This window comes from Anguilla anguilla, chromosome 14 (assembly GCF_013347855.1).
Source record: "Anguilla anguilla isolate fAngAng1 chromosome 14, fAngAng1.pri, whole genome shotgun sequence".
NCBI lineage: Eukaryota > Metazoa > Chordata > Actinopteri > Anguilliformes > Anguillidae > Anguilla > Anguilla anguilla.
The window spans coordinates 19,269,892-19,297,792 of NC_049214.1; the positions used below are offsets into that span (position 1 = coordinate 19,269,892).

Below are 27,901 nucleotides of genomic sequence, written 5' to 3' on the forward strand. Positions count from 1 at the left end.
CACTATATTTTATTGTTTAACAGATTCACAGGTTCTGCCAACAAAATTAGACTTAACACAAAAAAGCTTTTAAGTGTGAAATATGCAAGACTTTGAACTTTTATATTGATATTGCTTACAAATCTAAATTTCCAATATCACCATCAACATGTATATTTTTTGCTGTTTATAGTTTTGTTGACAATTTGAAGACAACAGTAAAATGTTTTGCACTTCATTAAATATTAAATCATTTAATGTATACAATGTAGTCAAAATCTGCATTGCTATTTTGGATGACTCCATATAACATAGATTTATAAATACTGAGTATCTTGACCTTATATGAGCATGTGGGAAGGTGTAAAGTTTGAATTTCAGGAAGCACATTACTTGCTACTGTTAACTGGTATAAATCATCCTTAGTATTAAGTAAACTGTGTTTATCAACTTGAAAACAATAGTATGAGTTGAACAATGACCTTCCCAAACGTTAGTCACTCCATTCACCTATAAACTATAATAAATATTCACTGGTATCATATATTCTACAGAATTCCTAACGCTGGTAGAATCTATGCCAGGGCGTATATATGATGTACTGGACACATGGTGGCATTTTCTGTGACTTTACGTTTGGTTTCAATTTGCCACTTCTGTTGTACACAAACATATTTGCATCACAGCTAACACAAGAACAATAAAAACCTTCCCACAGAAATAACTACATAACACAGACTCTCACTACATGCAAGCATTAACTGTACCCTGTGACATCATGTAAACACACAGAGGTCAACTGTAGTGTCACAAAGCCCTACAATAAAACTCCAAGCTTGGGTAATCCAAATTTGTTTCTTCGTCCTCTTCTTCTTCATCTTCTTCCTCTGCTTATTTTTTCTGACAATTACATGCGCAAGTTCCATTTCTGCAGTTATTAATTCTCTTCAATTGTCAGTATCTTCATCCAGCAAAAATAATGCACATTCAGAATTATTTCAACAAATGTCTGGTCAAAGTAGTACACAACTGCAGAACACACAGGTGACAAAATATTTTAACATAAAATTGTGCACATTTTAGTCAATAGAACATGTTAAAGAAACATTGCTGTAATTTAGTCCTCTTGCTTGCTTTGGTTACAATTTCTCACTTGCTATCTAATAATGGCCAAGTTTAAATTGTCAATGTGGATTATTACAAAGCCATGGATTAAGAGCTGGGAAGAGAAATTGACAGATGTTTCTTATGTTACTGCTATAATACTGTATGTCAGCAAAGCAACACAGTAAAGCGTTTGGTGTTAAATCATCTCTTACAGAGCATGTAGAGTCCCCATTGGACTCAATTGTGACTGTTTTCTCTGATGGAGAACAGAGGAACTATAGTAAAGGGTAGAGATAACTGTCATCAATGCAAAGGTGGAATGAAAAACCATGGTAATGAACAGCAGTTTAAACTGATTTCAAGACAGAACCAAATAATTGATGATAGGGAATTTATATTAATAGAATGTACACTGTAAAAGGCTGAGATGCAAATTTTCCATATGGATAGTGTCCAGGTCATTGTTCCAACAGAGAAAACTGGACATTAAAATGCAATGCACCACGTTCAAGTATTTTAAAGGGAAGCAGTAGGAGAAGGACTGGGCAATGTTTGTACAATAGAATGGACAGGGCTGGGATTTTTCGAAAGATATGCTACTTTTTTGAAGGACGCCGGAGATAAAGGTGCAATGAAAGAGAATAGGGTCCAGAGGACAAGTGATTATACTATGAGACAGTAAAAACTGAGATATTTCATAATCTGTTAGTAGAGAGTGTGTGGAGAGGAAGAGAAACCAGGTAAGGGGCTAGAACACAGCAGTTGAGGACTTTTGAAAGGCTTTTAAAATGTTGTTGAAGCGAGGAGTTTCAGAAAAATAAGAGAAAGAACAGTGAGTTGCTACTATGAATTTTTACCTTGAAGGCAGGTGGTCTGAAGTTAGGATACAGAGTATATGAGTGGAGAGAATATGACAGACCAGAGATGATGATATATAGAGGCTGGAGGGCATGGATGAAACGTGATGTTAAAAAACACCACACTTACAAATTTGACACTTTATTGAGTGGAATTGCTACTAATATTGCTATAGCCATATTATCTTGGAGCTACAATCTTCAAATAAACTAATAAGTAAACCAGGTGAAATTGGGATCTCATAACAAGTTGTGTTTTTCTATGTTAGCTTTCCAACCAAGAGTCTACATATCCCATTCAGTGACCCATCTTTAGTCTATTTTGCAGACTGTTTGATTTTGTGCTGGACCTCGTTTAGATCAAACACTGGATTTCATATATTGTGCAAATTAATAGTACTAAGAAATGCTCATTTGTCTAATTTTGATAGTGGGTTATTTCATATTTCTTAACAGTGGAAAGTGTAACTAAAGTGTAGTATTACTACTTGCCCTTTGTCTCAGTGACCAAAAAGAACAGTGATAATCAATAATTATTTCTTACTATCATGATGATTAAGGTACAGGCATATTTTTCTTCATTCCCTTTATTACAGAACTAGGACTGCATCTTATTTAAAATTTTGAAATATGCCACTGCTGGGACAAACTGGCCTCCAGTCTACATAAGTTGCTTTGTTCACTGCAAATGGAAAAAATTAAGGTATTTTAGTGGGTAATAGTTTTTTTTTTTTTTTTTTTTAATGAATTTTTTTATTTTTTATCATATTAACATCTAAACACTAGTTAACCAACTGTTAACCATAATTACATCAGTTTACATTAGTTTTATTGCATCCCGTTGTTTATTAAATTACCTCAAAGTTATGAAACTAAGACATTCATTAGGTAGAGGGGAAAGCTTTTCATTATTTTACCTTATTTTGTTGTCAAGTAACTCTCCTCCCTCTTCCCATGGATCCAAACAGGATGTCCTCTCCTCTGCACTTCAGCGTCCTCCTTTGTTACCATGTTGAATGGCTAGTCAGAGAATCTCACACCATTGAATACCCCATAATTTATGGGTTCTCTACTTGTTTGCCCACAGATGAAACATTGTGAAGTAGTTCCACTAGGAAATTCCTGTGAGGAAGAATTCTCAATTTTCCAAGGTTAAGATTGCTTGTTAAGAATGCTCACTCAGAGCAGTACAGCCTATAGCTTTCAATTTTATATTGTTTAAGATGTTGTACGCTGTTTTTATTTCATTGACAAATTTACACCTCACACATACAAAAAAAAATAATAATATTTTACACTCATCTTTGAAATTCGAATAACATGTCTATAAAATTCAAACAGGATACAATATACACATAGAGATTCAAGTTTTAAAGATCTATGCTGTACTCTTTTGAATGAGCACTCAAAAACAGTGATCTTAACCTTCCAGAATTTTCCTAGTGGTACTACTTACATCCATGGGCAGACAATATGTATATATATATATATATATTTATTAAGGTGAGAGTTCCTCCATCATGAATTGTAGAGAACTTCCTTGGCCTACCAAGCCCTTTGCAATTACTGAGCTCACCAGTGCTTTCTTCCATCTTAATTGTGCTCGCTTTCTTCTGTGTATCTGTGTTTATATATTAAATTTATTTTAAAGTGTGTATTTGGTTTATTATTTACTAAATGTGCATATATTAACTGAACTCTACCTAAGGTTTTTTTTTTTAAGAAAAACCACAGGTGGCTTAATGCTTTTAGCCTGTACTCACCATAATGAAGAAAAACATCTGTCCGACAGATCACAAAAAACTCTTCAGGAGGCAGGCATGGATGTGTCAATCACTGCTGTCAGCGGAATACTTCATGAATAGAACTACAAAGGCTGTACCACAAGATGCAAACCACTAGTTAACCGCAAAACAGGATGGCCTGGATACAGTTTACTAAGAAGTACCAAAAATAAGACCACATATAAGACCAAGATTGACTTTTATCAGAGTGATGGCAAGAGCAAGGCGTGGAGGCCAAAGGGAACTGCCCAAGATGCAAAGCACTCCTCTTATCGGTGAAACATGATTGGGGGTACCACAGGTACTGGCTCACTTGTCTTTATTGATGATGTAACTGCTGATAGCAGCAGCAGAATTAATTCTGAAGTTCTACAGAAGCATCCTCACAGCAAGAAGGTCCTGTGTTGGAATCTCCAGTTTCCTTCCACAGTCCAAAGACATGCACCGATTATATTAAATACTTCAAATACATATAGCATTTCAAATAAAAACTATTTAATTAGTATCTGTATTTGGCCCAGGTCTGATATATAGACAGACTCAAGAAAATGTGCGGTGGCTAGCAGTAGTTTGCAATGTAGGCTAATAAGTTACAACTCTACGTAATCCACTTCTGCAGTGCATTAGCCATGCAAGCAAGCTCTTTTGACAAAGTACTTGACATCTAGGAGTTAAGTGAAATCAATTTAGCTTACTTTCTTTAAGAATGGGTAATTAAATGAAGTCCATCCACAATTTTGTTCATGCTAGAGTATCATTACCAAGTGCGTATTGGAGAAATCTTTGGCTAGAAAAAAACGACTAAAAAAAAAACAAAAAAAACAAAAAAAACACTGGCGTTACAATTAGGTTAAATGATTTGTTCTGCGAATAGCTCCTATTTTACTTACATGAACTAATATGTTTGGAAATGCTTATTGATTCTCACTGATAAACTTTTGCTTGCCTTCCATTATATAGAGTTGTGGGGGATAAGACACATGCAGTTTAGGATGAATGTTGACTAAACTGAAAAGCCCTAAGGAAGATGCCAGTAACAAATACCAAGCAGAGTCAATAGCATGATAACAATTCAACATCAAACATGCAAAGACTAATACCCAGTGACTAAGTTGATAAAAACCATTCCCCTTGATTACAGATGGTGTTGTACAGTTACAGGTTTGAGTCCAGGCAATGCTTTTAGCCACCTGTGACCAAGAGTCTTCAGCAGTGGAACACAGCTGGTTTTGTTGTACTTGGACTCTGAATTGGTCATTCCAGTTTGGGAAGGAAAGTATTCTGCAAAGACAGGTTTTTAAAAAGGCTTTTTATTTAGTTTATTTCACTTTTTGTTGGAATGAAACCTTTCTGCTTCCACACCAAACATGTACAGTCTGACACTCACTTCATAGTCACAACTGATGCCAGAATTGAACATATTTTAAGGACAAGTTGATTGGCCATGTTGTTTTCCTTCTCATTTTCTCACTTTATTCTTAGAATTCTGCCAAAGCTGTAACAATACTCAAGAGATTTTGGGAGTCATTTCTGAGTTATCTATGAATGTATTGAAATGATCATAATGAAGTATCCCCAGTTTTCCTTACTATGACTTGGTACTTGTACAACTGTAAAGTCCTTGTCCATAGCCAGAACTGCATACGACTTAGCATGAATTTATATGGGCATGGATGTAAAATTGATATAATTGTGAAGCACATGGAAAACCTGCTTCCATATTAAAGTTACACCCATAATTGCCATAAGCTCAAATATTGTGGACAAAATTCATATCTTTGTGGTTGCTGGGAGGCTTAACCTGCTAAGGCACTGTTTTAGGGCATGGAGGGGCCCCATGGTCTGGTATCAAATGCCAGTGCAAACTGTGGCCAGAAGCCCCACTCAGCTGGCTCTTGCGTCTCTCAGGGATGGAAGGGATTCAGTTGGCCAGAATGATGGCGTCTCATTGAGGTGCGGCAGTGTAGCATAATAGTTAGAGAACTGGGCTTGTAAGTCAATGGCTGTGAGTTTGATTCCCAACTAGGACGCTGCTGTTGTAGCCTACTCCTAAGCTTCAGCAAATATCCAACTGTATTGATTGCATGTAAAAATGTATCCTGTATAAGTTTCTCAAAATAAGAATGTCTGCTAAATGCTGAAATGTTATTGTTCTGCAGCTGGTTCGCTCTGTCCACAGTGTGCCTGCTTTGTCTGTATGATGTCCTTGTTCTATTTGTGATGTCATACCACATTCCTTCTACATACCTGACTTTGCTATCTTCTTCGCTTGGGCCTATTTTGACATTCTTCATACTTCCATAGTATTCCGTTAACATAAGCCAATATCTTTTCCAATACATATATTTTCTCTCTTTTTTGGGCCTGTCATGCCATACAGATTCCCACAGAAATATGTGTACAACTAATTTGATATAATGAATGAGTACAGTATATTAATTTTAATTAATTAAATAATTAGTAAACAAACATGTCTGTGACTTTTCTGAAAGTAGTTTTTTGCTACTGAATAAAATCCTTATGAAAAAGCTTTTTGTTTAAAAGCTGGGAAGAAAAGAAGTCATCCAAATGAATGATTTAAGGCTAATTAAATTTCAGCAGTTTTCTTGTGCATGTTGCAATCATGCAGATCACATGTATTAAATTTTAAATCACCCAGGAGTTAACTAGTGATGAAACCATAGGTAATGGTCAATGGATGGATTAACTGAAGTAATAATAACCTAGCACAATTCTCCGTTTAATTAGCAAAATCAAATGTGGTATTATCAACATTCAGCCGCTTTTTTCAATAAACAAAGAGGTGCCCCATCAAATGACAATTATTTTTAAATTAAATAATGTTCGTGGTAGTGTGAGGGGTTCAAAGTGCTACAGTAACAAATTGTTAGTTTTGTTTAATCATGACTGCAGTAGGCTACATACTGTACAGACACATGTTGATATATTTGGTTCAAACCATTCAGTCGTAAAACAAGGTCTTCCGCGTAGTCATGTTAATTCATGTAGGCTACCTCATTAATTTCTTTATTCACTCATTGCTTTGTGGTGTCATGGCAGGAACCGTTAAAGCTTTGCTGGTATACACCTTTCAGTTAATCAAAATATGGATTGTCATATATTCAATGGAATGTGAGAACTGGAGGTAAACTGGATCGGGACGCTTTCTGATTAGACTTCCATCAAGGCGAAGAAAGATCTGCATTAATGAAGAATGATAGTTTTTTCGATACACACGTTGACCATTCCACTGCTCTCCCATCTCAATGCAAACTCTTGCGCACCCTCTGGTGCTTGCTAGTCTCCCAAACTTCTTTGTGTTGCTTGCTTTGCAGATTGTCTTCCTTGTCTCTGTGGTTGCTCATTATTCAGAGACAGACGGAGCTCAGGTCATCTGCAGCTGCAGCATAGGAGAAGCAGGAAAGATGGCGATCATTCACTAGACCAGGCACACGCATGAGCTACAAAACAACTTTCAGAAAGATCGCTTTTCTGGACAAACCCGTAAGTAAAAATACAATTCCAAAACGTCAAGCTCAATGCTGTATTTGTGATCCATATACAAGACGTTGTGCTAGACCGAATAATCTGGAGAACGTCTCGTGAATGACCTGGAAAGAGCTGAAGGGTTTTCTTTTTTCTTAGCTAGCTAGTTTATGACCAGTCGTGGTGACTTGGGAGAGCCCGAGAGAGAACGAACATTTGAGAGCTGCTGCTGGCACCTTAACATGTAAAGTCAACTAGAGATCATGTCCTCTTCATTATTCTTACCACCCTTTTATTTATTGCTTTCGATACGTGCTTCTTTGGGGAAAATCGGGACTCTGAAATGGACCTCATTAGAGATTGTGCTGTGTTGTGAGATCCAACACTGGAGAGTTTAATTTTGGCAAGACTGGTCAGGGAATTTGCTTTCACCCTCTCAATCTATTATTCGCCTGCTTGGAGGAGAAGCCATTGCACGGATTGCTCTTCTCTCCCAGCACCAGCGGTACAGGAGCTGAGCCTCCATTAGCGACAGTCTGGCATTGCCGCTGGTCCACGTCCAGACACTCACTTAGCCATGTCCAGTTATTCTGCTCCTACATGTCTTCTGTTCAGTTAAAATCTAAACTGTTGGATTTTAATGCGCTTTCTCTCCTGACTGGAAGTACATAGTTTTGTGGCGAAATATTTAGATTTGCAGTTTGGATTCTTTACGTTCTTTCTCACCCCCTGCTACGACTGCAAGCTGAGGTTTTGGATGTCTGTGCTGTCAGTGTTCTGAAGTCAGGTATGTCATTGTGGGCTTCACCATAAAATGGAGGAAGGCAGATGAGTCTCTTAGGAGAGCCAGGAGTCAGACAGGATTTCCAACGCAAGAACAAAGGTTGACTTTCTTGTTTTGGTTATCGGTAGGAGTTATGTTCGTGCAGGTTGTGCGTCTGCACAGAGAAGAAGCTTCCTAGTGTGCGATTTTTGCTGTGGCAGAAATGGTCATGGTTAAGTTTTCCTTTTGTAGAAAATGGAGGGCGTTAGGGCTTCCAGAAGCCGGACTGTGAGGAGGGTTGGAGCCGACAGTATGAGGGTGAGAGAGGGGCATGGATGAGATAGGAATTTTAATGCTTAATTATTCAGTGGTAGAGCCTACAGGTTTTAAACGTTCTACAGAGTGGCCTTCAAGAAGATTGGAGAAGTTTATTCTTGCAGAGTTTAAAAGTTCCTGGAATTATCTTCTACCTTCCTTGTTAAATTAAATGTCATCAATTAATCTAACACTCTCCACCAAGGTAAAAATTTATGGAAGCTATTTGCTGGAAAACTGAATTTGTCTGAGATTTGCATTTAATTAGAGAGTCATGTTGAATTTGTGAGTAGGCTATGTGTTACAAGTTCATTAGAGGCCATATAAAGTGTGGTGTTCATTCACATTGTGAGATTTTGCAACCCATTCAAAGCACCTTAATAACAATTTGCACAGTTTTTCAGTTCATGAAATTGTGTGTTTAGGCACTGTGGACTATTTAAATCCAAAGTATAATAATCACATCAATAAATTGTTATAACTGCAGTATATAATATTGATTTTTGATATTATTTCCCTGAAATGTTTTTCATTTTACAAACGCTGAAGATTTATAGAGTGAAATATTGATGTTTACACAAATATCAACAGCAATTTCGATCAGTTTAATAGTTCTACTGTTTATTTTTTGTGAATAGCCTACATGTTTATGCTGGTCTGTAGTATGAAAGCACCTTTCACTGGAATGGTTTTAATGCATGTTTCACTGTCTTTCAAGAGAAAGGGGTTTTTGCTGCTTCTGCAGTAACACTGTTTAGTATGGAATCTTGCTGACAAGCAGACAGAGCTAGACAGTCTTTCTGCGACAAACTCTTGGCTACAAATGATCAAAATGGAGGAGTTTCTGATATCAAAGCAGATTTATAATTTCTCGGAGATCAGTCCTTTTTTAATGGGTTTTGTCAGAAGTGTTCTGTTAGACTGATGTAGCCTATTTCCTTGGAAGCATTGGGAGCATATCGGAGGGAGCAGATGCTGTTGGATTCTTCACAAGGTCATGAGGTTATGATTGTTCCAATTTCAAAAATGTTAAAGCTGATATTGACCTGATACTGTCCAACCCATCTCTGGTATACACCCCAGTATAACCTTTCATTATGTCTATCTAACTAGCTGTTGATATGGATCCACCTGCAGCTTGCTCTGATGGCTTTGTCAATATGATGCATATTTTCTTTATTTTTGTACAACACAACAAAAGCCTTAGAATGCTAACATCAGTAATGGTTGGACAACTGTAAATATCATAATATAAAATGCGGGTCTGTTTCCACATACGTATTTGTTATAAAACTTGTTTTGCAAAAGTTTGCTTGTGTCAGTCTCAAGTTTGATGACCTTTGTTTCAAGAGGGTCATAAGGTACCTCCTGAGTTAGTCTCAGGTCTACGTGTTTGGATATTTCTTTTTTGAAATCTGGGCTGTAGTCTTTATCTGTGGCTCCCCAGTGTATTTATCCTACAGGAAAATGCATTCCTATTCAATACTTATTTGATCCCTACAAAACTGAACTTGTTGTGTGCAGTGACTGTAGATGAGATTGGATACTGCAGTAGACACATTTAAATTCCTACAAGGTTGTCAGATTTTTTGGATGGTATTTCATATGATTTGTGAGGAACTCTGGAAATGAAAGAGTCTCCTCCAAAAAAATAAAAGCAATAATAGAAGTTAACAAACATTAATTGACAAAAATAAAAGGGAAGACTGTTACTTTCTCCTGACACCCACAGCTTATGGAGCTATAGTAGCAGATTTGCAGATTTGTAATGAATATTCAGAAGTATTCAACATTCTCAGAACAGTTAATAGGTTTTTCAACTAACTGTTTTGTTCAGGAACAGGTTTAAATTATATTCATTCATTACAGCAGGGTTGTCTAATCTTATCCGAAAAGGGCCGGTGTGGGTGCAGGTTTTTGTCTTAGGCCAGCACTAAGAGACCTGATTGAAGATCATGTTTAGTTAAGTAGTTAAATCAGGTGTTGTAGTGCTGGTTAAAACAAAAACCTGCACCCACACCACCCCTTTTCGGATAAGTTTGGACACCCCTGCATTACAGCTTTGGGGGCATTGAGAAAATTAAGGTGTACATGCTGTGAAATTGATGTATTCAAACAACTTATTTTTGAAGCCAGGATATTTGTAATGGGTGTAGAAAATGTAAAATGTAGCCTATGTGACTACAAATGTACAGTGAAAAGCTTGAAGTGCACGCAGTCAGACAAAAACTGTGGATTTTGCTGCATGTTTAATAGCTTTGATGTACAGCTGCTTGGTCTTATTTTGTTCATCAAAGACATTGCACCTGCAGTTGACTGTAATTGCAGCTCTGGTCGACTAAGTCATGGTTTTCGTGCTTTTCACATTTGTTTTTCTGCTGGAATATTTGCTTTTGGATGAAACTAAGCATAATGGAAGTTTTATAGTTCAGACTGGATACACTAAGGTTAAATTTAAATTTTAATGATGGGGGATTTAAAAATATCTTTATTCTGAATAAGGTCAAGGGAGTGAATTTCAAATTATCTATGGTTAAAATTAAAAATCCTTATAGATATTCAGAGAGATGTGAAATTCTTTACCATTTTGGATGCCTAAATTATGCCAGATTAGCAGATGGTCAAATGGAAACAAAATCACGTCAGCCATTTGTCTTTATTGAAAAGAATCCTTATTGAAGTTTTGGTTTTTTAATGTATATTGGACATTCATCTTGACTGTATCTCCAACTAAGAATGTTTACTAGGGCACAGTTCAGTAGCATTCTAGTTGCAAATTAAATTTTCATTTTGTATAATATTAATCAGGTGGCATAATTTAGAGCTGTGGCAGTATGTACTCAGTTGAATAACACCTTTAAGTGAACTGTTTGTGTAAACAAATACAAGTAGTGAACAGAAAAATTGAAGCAGTATAACAGCAATATAAAGCACCTTGGATTAGGATTTTGGGCCACATCTCGGGCCAGGATAGCTATATGCATGTTCTGCACTGCATAGAGTGTACCAGTGTCTGGAATTCAGTCACTAATTAAGTCACCGGACCTGTGGGAGCAGTTTAAGCGGGAGAAAGCCAAACATCTAGTAACATCAACAGATCATCTATGGGAACTTTGTAGAAAGTTCTGGGATGAAATGGAAGATGAGATGTTGCATAAGCTGTTGGTACCAATGCCAAGCAGAATGAAGCCAGTAATCAAGGTGAAAGGTGGATACACTAAGTACAAACAATCTTTGACCTTCAATAACTACCTAAATAGTTCATGATCATGATCATGAACAGAGTTGTCGTAGTTGTATTAGCCCTTGAAAAATAATGAAAACAATAAGTTCTTTAGTGTGCTCTGTTTTTTGTTACCAACTGTATAATTGGTAAAATTTCAAAATATTACTTTTGGTACAAATTACAAATAATTGAACACCACCCCATGCTAGCACCATCCCACCTTCCAAATATAGGGATGGTGTGTTGCATGAATGCTTCTCATCAGTAGAGACATCAGTATTGCGGAAAAAATGGTAAATTACTTTTAATTTACAGTTTGGGATAGGGTTGCTTCCAAGTTCTGAATTAGGGGGCTGAATAGAGTTCATTTATATTTTTATTTGGTAAATATTGGTAAACAATGCAGGACTAGAATTAGAAGGGGTGTTAAATTTGAATAATTCATTAGAATGTTTCCAAGCGGAAAAAGCAAAACCCCCCATTCACTCTCTCTCCATTGCATTCATTGCCTTTAACTGACAAACCAAGAGTCTGAGTTCATTAGTTACTTACATTTGGTTTTATAGTATCACTACATCTTCTAATAATGCTGTGAGGCCTTAGGATTACAGGATTCTGACATACAGCCTGGTCAGAAATGAGTTCACATAGGAATGCTTTGTCTGTAGTACACACAGAACCCTCCAAAGTAAATAATACTGTTCCTAAAGATGAGCAAAAATTACTGCATAAAATAAGCAGTGCATATAATGAGCTATACTGTATGCTCAAAAAAATAAATAAATAAATGAGAGAATTATTTTATTGCCAATAGGCTTTTTGGAAGGGTTGCCAGAAAAAAGTTTGCTAAATGACATTGGAACTTGGATAGAAACCAGGTGTTGTGGTCAGATGACGCCAAATTGTCTTTTTTGGCCACACACATCAGCAGTGGGTTTGGCATTGGAACAAGGACACTTATGTTGAAAAGAACATCTTACCTATGGTGAAATGTGGTGGTGGATCTGTTTTGAGTCTACTGGCCCTGGAGCCCTTGTTAAGGTCAATGGAATCATAAATCCTAATATGTACCTTGAGATTTCAGTCAGGTTCCCTAAAATTTGGTCTTTCGGCAACAGAATGATCCAGTTCCCCACAATCAAGAAAGAAATGGTTAACAGGCCACAGAATTACTGCAATTGGTTGCAAGCCACAAGTGCAGACCAAAGGATCTTAAAGATTTATATATGTTCACTAGTCTCATAAAACACTAAGGATGAAATTTTCAAGGGATTGAAGACAGGGGTGTGAATATTTGTGTAACTTATTTATTATTAAAAAAATAAACTTATAGAAAATTACGTTTTGATTTTTTTGAATTGTTAACATATAATATTTTCACAGTTTTATGAAATATAGCTCAGAACTTAGGCTATAGTATTTATTTTATTCAGTCTTTTGTTCATCTTTATTAAGGGTATTAATTATTTTGGAGGGTATTGTTATACTTCACTTGTACAATGTCTGTAACACCTGGAATTATATCTATGAATCAGCAAAATGGTTTTAACGGTAAAACCCCTTTTGACATGTAATTACAAAGTTCCATCTGTCTATCCCATCAGAAAACACTAGGCCATCTTAATAGCCAATCAGGTGTCAAATTGTTTAATTCTTTATTGACATTTCAAAGTAGTATTGTATTTCCTAGAAACATGCTTTTAATCTCAGATAGGTTCAGTGTAATGCTCATCTGTGAAATTTTACATTATACCCATGCAAATGGAAAAAAATACAGTGAAGTGGAGTCAAACCCATGCAGTTTCTACTCCAGATAGCAACACATCGCCATAAGATTTAACATCGTCAAGCATAACTAAATATAAAAATAGAAAATCAGTTGTTTAAATATAAAAAAAAAAAAAGTTTGTGAACTCTTTGGATTCACCTGGATGTCTGCATTAATTACTCATTAAATGTGGTCTGATCTTGATTTAAGTCACAATAATAGACAAATACATTCCGCTGAAACTAGTAGCCTAACACACAATCAGTTGCACTTTTCATGTTTTTATTGAACACATTGTCTAAACATTCACAGTTCAGGCTTGACAAGTATGTGAACTCTTGTATCTAGGAACTGGACCTTTTTGCAGCAATAACCGGCACCAAATGTCTTCCTATAGCTGCCGATCAGATCGGACTCGCACAATGCTTAGGAGGAATTTTAGCCCATTCCTTACACAACTGCTTCAGTACCTTGAGATTTCGCTGATTTCTTACATGAGCAGCCCTCTTCAGGTCATGCCACAACATCTCAATTGGGTTAAGTTCTGAACTCTGACTAGGCCATTCCAAAACATGAATTCTCTTCTGTTTATAACATTCTGTCTTACTCATGTGTTTTGGGTCATTGTCTTGTGGCACCACCCAACTTCTGTTAAGCTTCAGGTGATGGACCGCTACCCTGACATTCTCCTGTGAAATTTCTTGATACAGTTTTGAATTCTTTGTTCTCTCAACGATTGCAAGCTGTTCAGGCCCTGAGGCAGCAAAGCAGCCCCAAACCATGATGCTTCCTTTACACAGTTAGAATGAGGTTTTGGTGTTGGTGAGCAGTGCTTTTTCTCTCCAAACATACTGTTGTGCATTTCTGCAAAAAAGTTCAACTTTTGTCTCATCCGTCCATCGAATATTGTCCCATAACTTCCAGATGGCCTCTTGCAAACTTGAGGCGTGCAGCGATGTATTTTTGAAGAGTGGTTTCCTTCGTGGTATCCTCCCATGAATACCATTTTTGTTTAGTGTTTTTCTTATACAGGGCACATGAACAGAGACTTTAGCAAGTTCAAGAGATTTCTGCAGGTTCTTTGCTGCTACCCTAGTGTTCTTTTTGACCTCCTTCAGCATTGAATGCTGCACTCTTGCTGTGATCTTTGCAGGATGCCCACTACTAGGGAGAGTAGCAAAAGTACAGAATGTCCATCATTTGTGAACAACTTGTATTATTGTGGATTGATGAACGCCCATGCCTTTAGAAAAATACTTTTGCAGCCTTTTCCACCTTTATGCATCCCTACCGTTCTTCTTCTGAGGTCCTCTGAAAATTGATCAGGGCATGGTTCACATGAACAGATGTTTCTTGAGAAGAGCAGACTCTGTCAGTAACCAAACTTTGTGTGCCTTTTTATAGAGCAGGGCACCAACCTATACCTCCAATCTTATCTCATTGATTGGATCACCGGTCTCCAATTAGTTTTAGGAGAATTCAATAGCCTAGAGGTTCACATACTTTTTCCAGCCTAGACTGTCAATGTTTAAATGATGCATTCAGTATTGACAAGAAGTACTATTATATGTGTGATATTAGTTTTACGTATAGTCAAGAGAACAGGTAGTAAATAAATTTGTCTAAAGATGTCATCTAAAATGCAGGTGCTGGGTGGTGAGGACTGTGTAGTGAGTTTTGGGGATTGAGACCAGTGCATGTTTTATTTTTAATTTAATTTAATATCTATTTATCAGTGGAATGAAACCTTTTATGTAGCCTAGTTGAAGTTAATAAATATATGTGTGAAATGTTTTTGTAAATGCTATTTATTTGTTTATTTATTTATTTATTTATTTGCTTGCTTCCTTTTTATTTGCCACCTTAATCTCACCTTGAAACCATATTTTTTTCTGTGTCTAGTACAAAGATTTACTGGGGATCAAATATAAGTCTTGGCTTGACAAATGTGAAGAACAATAAAAAGAACAATTTGAATGTAAGAATGTAAGTATTTGTCTGTGAGCAGTAAGGTCCAGATTAGGCTTGTTATGACTTGTTACTATTTTGACACTGGTTTTGCATCTCTCTAAAACACCATTGATATCGGTTTTACCGGCATCAAACTTCCCTTTAAACTAATCTTATACACCACTCTGACTACTGCAACTCTCTTCTGGCTGGACTACCGGCATCTGCCACCAGACCCCTGCAACTCGTTCAGAATGCTGCGGCTCGTCTGGTCTTCAACCTCCCCAGACACTCCCACGTCACTCCCCTGCTCACTACCCTCCACTGGCTGCCTGTTATAGCTCGCATCAAATTTAAAACATTGGTCCTAGCATACCAGGCAGTCAAGGGATCAGCCCCAGCATACCTCCACCAGATATTCAAACCCTACATGCCAGCCAGATCCCTCCGTTCTGCTACCTCAGGACGCCTAGCACCTCCCCCTCTTCGCACCTGCACTTTCAGAACACGTCTCCTGTCTGTTCTGGCCCCACGATGGTGGAATGACCTCCCTGTGGAGGTCAGAACAGCTGAGACACTGACCCATTTCAAACGACGACTGAAGACTCACCTCTTCAGGCTGCACCTCTCCCCATCCCTCCCTACCCCCCTGTAAATGACTGTAAGCTTAGGGTTGTAACTAGGCAGCTGTTTCGTAGGTGACTTAGGTGCATTAACTGTCTTAACTACTTGTATTTTTTCCATAGACTGCGTTGTTGCCGTTCTCGTTGTTAGTGTTAATCAGTTTAACCTTCAGGGTCCAAGTTGAACTATGCGGTTGTTCCCTGCACTTGGACCGGTACTTCTCTCTAGGGGTTTCGTCATACTTGTTCCTGGTTATGGTTATACACTTTGTTGTACGTCGCTCTGGATAAGAGCGTCTGCCAAATCCCTGTAATGTAATGTAATGTAATGTAATGCTAACTACCACATTAGCTTTCAGCACAACCTGCAATGACGGGCTCTAACAAAACCCATGCAAAATCTTTAAAGTTTCAGATATTTACCATAAATATTCTTTGAGTATGAGTGTAAAGAACATGGTGTACATGTATCCACAATTTTAAATAATGCTGATAAAGTGTGCACAATTTTGCAATGCACAATAGCGTAATTGCATTAGCCTAATTGAGGACAACTGGCTATATCTGTTGGTATTGAGTATTATATGAATATAATACAATGTGCTTATATTCATTTAATAATGTCAACATTAAAGCTCTGCATTAAAGATGCACTTTTATTTATTTTTTTACTTTTTTAATTTTAAAATTGTAATTACAAAATACCGGTATTGAAGGTGCGGAGATAATTTTACCGGTGTAACCTGGTGCACCATATGCCATCCACTACTAGGCTAGTCCGGATGGAGATACACCATTCCATTATTATCCATTTGAACCGTAATTGGATCAGTTATATGCCTTAATGATGTCACAACCCCTGCAGCAGGGCAAGATTATGCTCTCTGGCTCCGTTGATGACAACTGTTGAAGTAACCAGGTCTGGTAGCCACTTGGCACACAATTAGTCATGTGTAGGGCCCCATCAATTATGGAAGGTTGCTTTTGACATTCATGCAACTGCCAGCACTTTCTGTTTTGTGGATGTGTACATTCACAGAAGTTGTATGAACATACCCTTTCTGCTGACTGTCAATAGAACAGGGCCAGCTTGTTTAAACAGACCCAAGGCCACTGACTGAAATCCATTTGTTGAGTAGCATGAGTGTACGCAAAGGCTGCATCTACTCTGTGTTTGTAAATGAGATGCAGTAAACAAATTCTGACGGCACTGGAACTGTGGAAAAATTCTGAATTCTTTTGAGTGGCTTGATCCTCGGCCAGTGGGCTCAGACTGGACAAGGCCTTCTTTGAATATGAACAGTCATGGTCCTGTAGAGGGGATCCACTGGTGCCCAGAGGCAATGCAGCCGTTCAAGGCCAATTAAATATTTAAGGTCTTGGGAGAAGGTCTCACTGGTAAATTAATATTAATGGATCTCATCTTTCCACCACAAGTGGTATTACTGCAAGAGGGTGGTTTGGCTCACCTGGAGAGTAATTTCATTAATCAAAAATAGTTTTTATTAGATTTACCAATGTTTAATTGTTCCCAAAGACATAAACCCCTACTTTTCTAAAATGAAATAAAACAAAATCCATGAGTTGTCTTTAGGTTTGATTGATGACCTGCCTTTCCATATTTGAAATATCCTAATAAAAAAAAATGGATTTCCTGTTCTACTAAAAAAAAAAAAAAAATCATCTTAAGGTCTACATAAAAGTTATTCTGATGGTGGATCAAGCCCGAAAGTTTTGTTAGTATGTCCTCCAAGTCAGTCAGACCATCTTGTAACCTCACCCGCTGTAACCGAAGTAACTGCTATGTCAGGGTTGCATGGAAGAAGGCAAAGCTGAAAGTATTTGGCCGAAGTCCATGGAATTGGCCATTATATGAAATCTGGCCTGAGCTTCCGTCAGAATAACTGCATTTTTGTATTTGACATGGGTGTGCTCAGTTGTCATGGGACTATTTGATGGCGTCCAAGGATAAAAGAAGCCAACTTTACAAAAAATGTCCCTTTGGGGCTTTGGATCAGTCAATTATTTGTACATTTGGCAGTGGGAACATGCTGAAGTAGGCAAAGGCATGCAGAATGTAGTTGCACGATGTGTGATAAGCAGATTTTTTAGCTTTGTGACATTGGTTGATACTCTGTGGATGTAATGGGTTCAGATGGAAATTAGTCGTTGATCTGCCCGGTTGCATATTTTTTCTCACTCATGCAAGGCATTTGTCACTGACTACCAGACAGTCTGCACTCCCAGTACATGATAATTGAAGAGCTAAGCCATGCACTTAGTTTTATTTCAAAACAGAATCCATGTTACTTTTAAAATATTGTCACTGATATATTGAACAATTGATGTCTTCATAGGAAAACCTACGTTCATATTTTAGGAACTAAGGTTATTAATATTTTATTATAATATTAAACTTAATTTTTTATTATTATAGTAGTCAAGTAGTAGAAGCAGTCACAACATTAGTATCAATAAGAATAACATCAACTGTTATTTTTATTGTTTTATTATTTGTTGGAAATAATTATAGGATGGAAGAAGCCAAGAAGAAATCAATTTTGTTCTGCCTTATTTAAAAAAAGTAACACCATCCATGCAAAAGGCACCAATTATGTGCTTATTAGCAGCAAATTGGCAACCCATTAAGCTTGTTTTAGCGCTTAATAAGTGGCCATTAGGCATTTGTTCTGCGCATATTCATATATTTGTAGGCCTAATATTGAACCTGGATTGTAAAAAATGTATTTTATTTTTTACTTTCAAAATATTCTTGATTTCTTATACATATAAATTGTTAAGATTGGTAATCAACATCTACATTATATTTTTGGGATGACTGAATTGGAATACCAATTGTTAGGCTTGCCTACTGTTTTTCTCCTTCAGTCATGAGACCAGTCAGTGTACATATTCACTGGGATCAGCAATCCTTGCACTATTTGAAATGTTACACATTTTTCACATTCATGAGACTTTAGGGTGCAAGTGTTTACATATGAATTGGTCAAATGACACTGTATACACTGTCGCAACATTCTTTTGTAAATATTTGTACCCTAAATAACAGCAAATAACTGCTGTTTTAGTCAACTTTGTGCAATACAGCCACTAGTTATTTGTCTATTTACAGCAAATTGGCAGTCAGTTTAGCATGTAGCACCTAATAAATGGGTATTTTTAGGTTATCCATTTTCACACATTATTTTTATGTACTTATAAATATGAGTCTCAAATAATAAAGCTTATATTATTTACAACTGTATAAGTGTTAATAACCTATTTAATATAATACGAAAGTGATGGTTTGTTTTGCTGGTGTGACATAGTTATGAAAAGAGTTTTCTGGACCTTGACACAGCAGCCATGCAGACAGTGAGACATACTGTGTGGTGTCAGGAAACCAAGACCAAGTTGAATTATCTGTATTACATGCAAAATATGTCACATTACTTTCACTGTAGTTTTGTTGAAGGAAAACATTAGAGGCTGTCATTAATCTGTAAATTATTTATATGTGATCAGCCCATTGACCCCAAATGGCAAGTGATTAATTTAATGAAATGTAAATTTAGTTAGAATTCCTGTCATCATAAGGGAGCCAGAGGTGGCATGGTCCAGATATTTTAATATGATTAATCCTCTTTATAAAGGATACATAATCCTGATCGTTATTTTATATGAAAAGTAAAAATAAAAAATGGGAATCTTGGTAAGCAAATCTAAGGGAATCTTGGAATTTGCTGGAAGAATGTTTGCTGGCAGTTCTCCCCAAATACTGTAGTATTTTTTTCATATTTTGAGGAGATGGGAAGGCATAGACAAGACGTTGTTATAGCTTCCCTCAAACGGTGATCTCTGTTCTGCTTTTATTGGCTGTGATGGCAAAACAAAGCAAGAAGAGGAACTGGCTCGGGTCTTTGGTCTCAACTAAACAGTCCCATCGGTGCAAGAACATTGCGTTAAAGCCAGTGGAGAGGGTATTGCATTGCCTTGGCTTTGAGGCTCATAAAATGGGGGACAACCTGCAACTGTTCCTTTTGAGAATGCAGTGGGCTATATAAAATGGAGGCATCTGTGCAGAGCCAGCATTCTCGCTGCCTCTGCTGTGATGCATAAGATAATTCTGTCAGGCTAGAGGCAGCCGCTGGGGGAGATGGCTTCTTGAGCAGGTTGTGCAATAGCCTTATGAAGCAGTGGACATTGAGCCACACTTGTCTTTGGCTCTCAATGGATTGATGTTCTGTTTTTGTGAAATGGTTGTTGTTTTTTTCACTCAGAGGTCTCACAGAAATGTGAAACGGTGTAACATGTTTGCCCAACAAAATGCTGTCATCATGCCACTTTAAAAGGGGTTGTTAAATTTTTTGTGGTTTACATTTATATTAATGTTTGGAGTTCTCATGATAATAATAATGGAATGCTGGAAACTAGTTAATAGAAGGGGCCTGTCTCACTCCAGGTTGTCTAATGAAACTGTAGATGACAAGAAAAAGATTGAAGGCTGTTTTGGAGCACCTACCATGATGTTTGATTATTTTTCCTTGAAATTGTGAAACAGAATGACCCTCAGTGTTGCAAACAGCTCTGAAGAAACAATCAAAGCTCTCACAGGAGATAAAAAAGGATCTGTGCAAGGTTTCTTTTGCCATGGTATGACTTTCTATGGTGATGTTATCTTAGGATATTTCATATATGAGCCATATCTAAGCAGTTGTGTTTGATGGAGAAGAAGTTTTTGTACAGCAGACCCATGGTAAATAGAGCAGCAGGCTGATGGTAAGTATTAAAGGCTAGCTGGGTAATGTCAGGTAACCATCTGTTAAGGCCTTGTGGACATTTTATGTGACCTTGCATGATTGGGTTCCAGACATCACAAAGCAAATTACTGGATTTCACTTGATAGATGGAAATGTCGCAGCCAGCCTATGGTATCAGGTGGTAACAATGGCATTGCTTACCATTATGTTACATCACATTAAATGGCAAATAACAATGATATGTCTGGGAGAAGTTTCATTTTGGAGCCTTCAGTGTCATTCGTAAACTTAATGCAAGTTTCAAATAATGCAAAATGTTTTTGAATAATTTTTCCCCTCCTATATGCCAGAAGCAATTAGTGATGTCTTTGAAGATGTCAAAATCAAATTTTAAGAAAAGGTCATCAGATTTTGACTCATTTTTAACAAATGATTTGTATTTTACATGCGTTTAAGTGCACATGGCTAAAGTAATCGGAGACAAAAAAATCCTGTGAAGCCATCTAAGCCAAAATTCAGAAATTCCATGCAACAATTCATAGTGCAGTTTCTGGCGAGTGCCCAAATAACTGGTAATACAAAGTCTCTCCTTTCATTGGCCCTCTGTCAGGTAGAGTCTGCATGAGAAGTTTATTTAAATGAGACAGTTGGGTTTATGGTTGACCAAAATGATGAAGTATCACATAACAAAAGTTGCATATTTATGTAGTGTATCGGAGAGGTGCTCAACCACAGACTACATTGGTGGCAATCAATGGAACAAAATAACGCAACTTCCATTTGGATCATGCCTTTGAAGGACAAAATGGCAAATACTATCTTTACTGACAGCCACCTTGTAAATGAGGCTCAACCTTTATTAACCTCCATGCTTTTGACTCTGTGCCAAACCAAATCAGTGGTTCATAAAGTTAGTTTCCTTGAAAACTGAAGTAGACTAGCTAGCCTAAGCCTCAAAACAACATTACGCTGTCTCTCTTGTGAAAATATTTTTTGACAGTTGTAGTCTTATAAGCCTACATATTATCATCGATGGTATACCTTTGGCATCTGAACTTTGTTGGTATAGCAGAGGTGATCCTTGTCATGACTTCCATTGCCCGTACAATGATGGAATCGTTGGAGTGTCCACATTAAGGCTGTCTGATTTAGATTTGCTTGTTATTCCTTGAATAGGGGAAATATATTTAGTTGAATTGTTAAAATTAACTTTTGAATGTTTTTTTTTTTTTAATCAAAGATGCTTGCTGAAAATCTGATTTTGTGTTTCAAAATGTGATCTCTTGCTTCCGAATGACCCCCCCCCCCCCCCCCCCCCCCCCCCCCCCCCCCCACTTATTTATACACTCCTGGGCAAAAAAATGGGCCAAGCCCAAAATGTCAAAATATTAGGTTTTAATGGTCTTAAAACAACAAATCATTGATCAGAAAATTAGCAAGAATTAAACAAATGCACCCCTGAGACCTCCTGTGCCACCACTTGCTCATTTACTTTTGCTGCAGTGAACTGTTTGGGGAAAAGCTAGAAACTGGGAAATTCACTTATACAGTAGACAAATTAACAAAATGTCAAATAAAAGAGTCATGTTTTATATTTGGTCATCTGCATGCCATGACTTCCTGATGTCTGTGACCTATCAACATCATCAGAGTCTGGATATCTTATTTTCAGGTCCTACAAGCGATACAAATACTCTTTGCATTTGAATGGATCTCTATGGGAATTGGGGGGTGGGACTACATTCAGCTGTAAATTATGCTGATACCGTATGGAACACATTTGTTGGCTAAATGGCTTTAAGTCATCAAGGGTCTGAGGTATCAAATGAGCCTAAATCCACCGTGCTGCTGCCAGATATGCAGTAAAGCATTGTTTCTCCTGAATATTTTTTCCAACAGGAAAATTAATCAGGAGAAACAATGCTTGTAGTATCTACTGCAGCAAAAGTAAACGAGCAAATGGTGGCACAGGAGGTCTCAGGAGTGCATTTGTTTAATTCTTGCAAATTTTCTGACCTGCTAATTTTTAAGACCATTAAAAGCTTAATTTTTTGCCATTTTGGGCTTGGCCCATTTTTTTTGCCCAGGAGTGTAGACAATTATTTTGTCAGTCAATTTATCTATAGTGAATGAGGCGTAATCAAATCTGCTTTCTGTTTTGTCATTTTATCACTATCCATCAATTATTTATGTAAAATATTTAAGTGGAACATTACCGTCCTTTGCCTTTGTACTCTTCTTGAACTTTTAGGCCCATAACAAAAAGTGCCTTAATATCTCCTATACAGTTTATGTAAATGCATTAATTATGCAAATTTTGCAGTAAATATTTGAATATAATCAAAGATGTTATTTATTGAATATAATAATCAAATTAATTTTTTTTCTTCCAGTTTACAGCTCTAGACCACAATTTTTTGAAATACAGGCCTACCACGATATGTCATGATACTTCTTTGAATAGCAGGTGGCTTCTGCCTTGAAGTTAAGCAAACTAAACTATTATGAATTGGCCTAAATGGCCTCCCCACTACATACAGTATAAACCGAAATAATTCTGTACAGTAAGTAGAGTAGTCAATATGGAAATATTATTTTAATAAGGCTTGGGATGAAATGTACTTTGTCAGTTACAACAGGGTTTCTGAAGATCACTGTTGCTATTTTTCAGAATATCATTTTTGATTGATATGCTCTAATAATGTCCTGGTGTATGACATTATTGAAAGCTGTTGTCAAAAAAAAAACACATTTAAAGGGGCATCTGTTGAGTGTTTTCAGAGAAGCTTCCTGTTAGTTGGTTAATGGTTGACCTAGTTCTGTTGCCATATGTTTCCTGGAACAGATTTCTAATGACTTGTTGTGAAGTCAGAACCGTTCTATTTGAGGGAAGACGACTTGAGCTGTCAAAACCTAGTATGTGGTGTGGTGTACTTTTGGATAATGTAGGAATTGTGAGGGTCTCAACCCTGGAATGGCTGAAACCAACTTACAGGCTAATTGAATGAACAATGAATCGCACATTCTTGCATGACCTACAGAAACCCTATTTATGTTCTAATGGCACCATTTTGAATGCTTCCGAGCTTGAATTGGTTTGTGAAATCAATGGTTTGCCTCTGCGTATTATGTTATCCTCATACGGTTTTTAACGGGTTACATGAGGAGTTCTGAGTTATATTACACTTGTATTTTAATTTCTACTAAATGTTATGTGGAAATGTACAGTATCTGCACATATATATATATATATCTGTGTTTGCTTTCTACTCTTCAGTACTGTCTTAAAACATTATGCTCTACTGCACACAATAATAGGAAAGGGGCTGGAATGGAGGCTACCCAGGTATTGCTAGGGAAAATGGCATGGTTCATTCATATATTCTTCCAGCAATGAGTTGTTTGCAACTACATGTGCAATGTTGTGTGCAATGTTTGGACTGTCAAAATGGAAAATATAATGCAAGCATCAATCACAGTCAGGTCAAGAACTTGTACAAGCATGCTGTTGTTTCCCATTTATTATTTAGATGTGCCTTCTTTTACCTTTATTTTGCACGCAGTCCAGGTCACTAGCCCTACTGTCTTCAAGCTGGAATATGAAACTGGAGATTGATCTGTAGAACCAGTTATTTGTACTGTTTTGTATTCTGACTTGTGGGTCGTATGTTGTTGTCCAAAAATCAACTACAGACACTTAAAAAACAGTAATTGTGAGGTATTTATTGGGAAGATACTTTTTGGGCATTAACTTGTGCTTGTGGCTTCCTCCACCTGACCACTGTAATGCGACAACTGATGTAGGAGGGTTTCTGAGCCATCTTGGAACCTTATTGTCCATGACTATATGTACAGAGCTTAAATTCTCCAGTATTCTGGCTTTGATTCCAGGTCTGACATGCCATGAGGCTCCTCATTAGAAACAATACACTGTCGGATGGACTGCACTTCTAATTATATTAAGATATACAAGGCCATGTACTTAAGTCATCAAGAATGGAAAATGGCATCCAGTGTCACCTCACAACAGAACAAACGCAGTGCTATTGTGGGACACTTTATATCAAGGCACTTCATGCCATCCTTTCTAATTTTTCACAGTAGAAAGAATGGTTTTTAAATATTATTTTTAATAGGCTATTTGTTTTGGTGTTGCTTGGCCTGCATTATATAAAACTGGGCATTTAATTTGGCAAAACAACTTTAGTGGGCTTGATTGCACAAACGCAGCTGATGCAAGGTCAGATTTATATTTGCTGTTGCGAAGAGAGACAAAGGACCTTTACACATAGGCAGGTATTGGTGGATTGGTACAGTTGCACGGTGCAAATGTGCAGATATAAGGGGGCTGAAGATTTAGCTATTGTTGTTAATGCAGAGGCAACCATTTGTCAGCAATACCAAAGTACTTGATATGGCGCAATTACGATAAAAATTATAAAAATTAAGTGAATATGTTGTGGAGGCGCCCACAAATAGATGCCAAGACAGTAATGTCTTTTTATATCCATCACAGCAAAATAAATAATTTATAATTATCATACAAGTAATCTGTTTTTGATGTTACATGTTGAAAAAGATATATAGATAGACATAACAGTCAAAGTAGAGCACACAAACAGCAAATTAAGCTAGTATATGTTATGTCATCGACTTAGCGATTCCCATACCTCACATCAGAAAAGGGCACCCAGTTAAAGTGAAACTACACTGTTATACATTCAAAATATAGTGATATGAGAGGAAGGGACTACTCAAGGTTACTTGGATTTAGATCAAAAATGTCAAAATACAGTATCATATAGGCCTAATTCTTTGTAGCAAACCTCATTTTGAATTTCGTTTTCTTTCAGTAAGGCTTGCCTCTGTTGTACAATTCAGCTTTGTGGAGTGACCAGGATATTGTTGACATTTTCGCCCATCTCAGTCTTTGAACTTTTAGCACTTTCAAAGCCACCATTAGCCTTTGTGATTTACTTCACCAGGGACAGTGTGATTTTTGCAGTGTCCAGGTGGTATATTACACCTTCCAGTTCTTAATGAACTCCTTAATGCAAATGGATTTTAACTACACCTTACACATTCACTATATATTTAAATTATTTGCTGGGTTTACAGTTGTATGTAACAGCAAAGTAATTCAATTCAGTGTTACATTTGGCTGTGTTTTTGATTATGAATCTGTGATATTGCTGCAAATAAAAATTAAATGAATGAAAATTTTATGAACGACTCGATTGTGCTCAATTACGTATTCAGTGATGTACACAACTTCATCCCAGACTTTTGAAAGCCCCTTGATCTTTATGACCTTTAGGGACACCAATGAGTAAATCAGTGTGAGCAGGTATATCATTTCACCTGGACACTACCAAATATACTGTAGCTTAGCCAGCAGCATTATGTTTATGGTCAATTGTAACTGCTTGTTATGTCATTCTATCTTAGTTTGAATCTGAGACACCGAAAATAGTAGCTGATTTGTGATGGAATGACCCTGTTTAGCTCTCTAGTAATAAGGTTGTGATCAAATCAATAAAGTCAAGTCAAGTAGGAAGCAATAATCAGCAAATTGTATTTTAACAGCACTAATTGACTGCCTTTGACCAGGAATAAGGAGAAAAGGGAATTACATTGATAGTAGGATTGTTTAATATGGGCAGTTGGAAACTGTGTTTTATGCTGCATGAAGAAAGAGGCGGATTTATGAAGCATTATGGGGAGTTTGGTGCATGCTAAACTATCACCGCAGGCAACGAAGCACCTGTCTATATTTAGTTTAGTCATCGGCCCTCCTATACTCTACTAAAAAGCTAAAGTTCATTAGGTGTGGGTTTGTTTGATATTTGGGTGGGGGACATCTTGGAAAAACTAGACTGCTTCTGGGTGTCATGTTGGTGCTATCTGTGTCTTTCGAGCATTAGACTAAGGTCTGCTGTGGTGATCAAAGACCCCATTGTACTTAGAGAAAAGCGAAAGAGGTTTACCTGTTTTTCTGGCTGAATGCACAACCTAGCTCCTAACGTGTCATCTAACTATCCTCCTGTTTAATTGGCCCAATAATTCCCTCCTCCTCTACCTTAGCTAATATGTAGTGAGTGCTCTGGCACAAAACTCTGCGCACCACCCACTCTGTGCTACACATTGGCTGTGGATGATGTGAGTGTCTGCTTTGCTGTAAAGGACTTTGGGGTCATAAGCAGAAAAGCAGTATGCAAGTGCAATCCAATTTTCATTACTAAGCTGAGAAACCTGCAGTTGGCACCCAGGAAATGACATAAAAAACGGTCTGCTGCACACTCATTTTGGGAAATAAGGCATTTGTGGTGCACACCACCATGAAGTCATTTTTCATGGTGGTGTGCACGTACAGCATACACTCCCCCCCCCCCCCCCCCACAGAAAACAAAATTTTAAATAACAACCCATTTGCTCTCATTCGTGTTGTGAATGTAAAACAACATTGGTACAAATTAACCTATTCATTCATTTCCTGATCCCACCGATAATCAACCTTGCTTTAGATTCACCAAGTCTGACTTCAGTCAAAAACCCAAAATGCAATATGGCTCCTTCCTAAAATTGTTCTTTGTCTGAACGAGGGATCTGGGAACATTGATATTCTGTCTCTCAAACAAACAGCACTGGAGTTATGATTGTTGAAAAATTACACTTTACGGAATGATATGGCGCCATGGAATGATATGTCCATTTGGTGCTAAAATCCCTTATTGCACAACCTCACGGTCCTCTGTCAATGTATGTCCAAGTTCAATATTAACATATCAGTTTTGTTTAAAAAAATGTTTTTCCAAAGCTGACAAAAATGGTGGACATAAATCCAGCAAATACAATCTGGTGACTACAATCCTGTCCTTGACTGAAAGAACTGGGTTTGTTTTGTTTCTCAGAAGGATTTTATCTGCGCAAAGTTTCTGAATATGATTGGTCACCTTTAAATGAGGAGAGATGAACCATACTTGGGTCATATATAATGTAATCAGTATCCTCATCCAAGCATGTGAGATGGTGGACCAACGGTTAAGGACAAAACCTCTGTTCTCCTAATCAGCTTAAAGCTAGCTTATTCAAAGGCCTTCTTTCAAACAGCAGCTGCTGCAGACGAGTTTAAGTAGAGGGTGTGACTGCTGGCAGCTCTTGCCGATGCAGAGAGACCGGTTGGTGATTAACAAATGTCAGTAGACTTTGGAATCTGGGGAGCCGAGTCAGATGGCTTTGTCTATGTGCTATGGAGGAAAGTCTCCCAGGTGGCTGGGTCATGC

General features: G+C 37.3%; 1 protein-coding gene across 4 annotated transcripts in view; it reads left to right on the forward strand.

Annotated features, from left to right (window-relative positions):
• The first annotated feature begins 7,065 nt into the window (after positions 1 to 7,065).
• znf462 (zinc finger protein 462) overlaps positions 7,066 to 27,901 on the forward strand; it is a 43,201-nt gene continuing 22,365 nt past the window's right edge. For 2 of the 4 annotated variants that reach the window (XM_035390843.1, XM_035390846.1), the window contains exon 1: positions 7,066 to 7,231. The gene's annotated coding sequence lies outside the window, so the exon portion shown is untranslated. Of the gene's footprint in view, positions 7,232 to 7,311; positions 8,001 to 8,034; positions 8,497 to 27,901 lie in introns of those variants that run through there. The other 2 variants (XM_035390845.1, XM_035390844.1) reach the window with 2 other exon arrangements.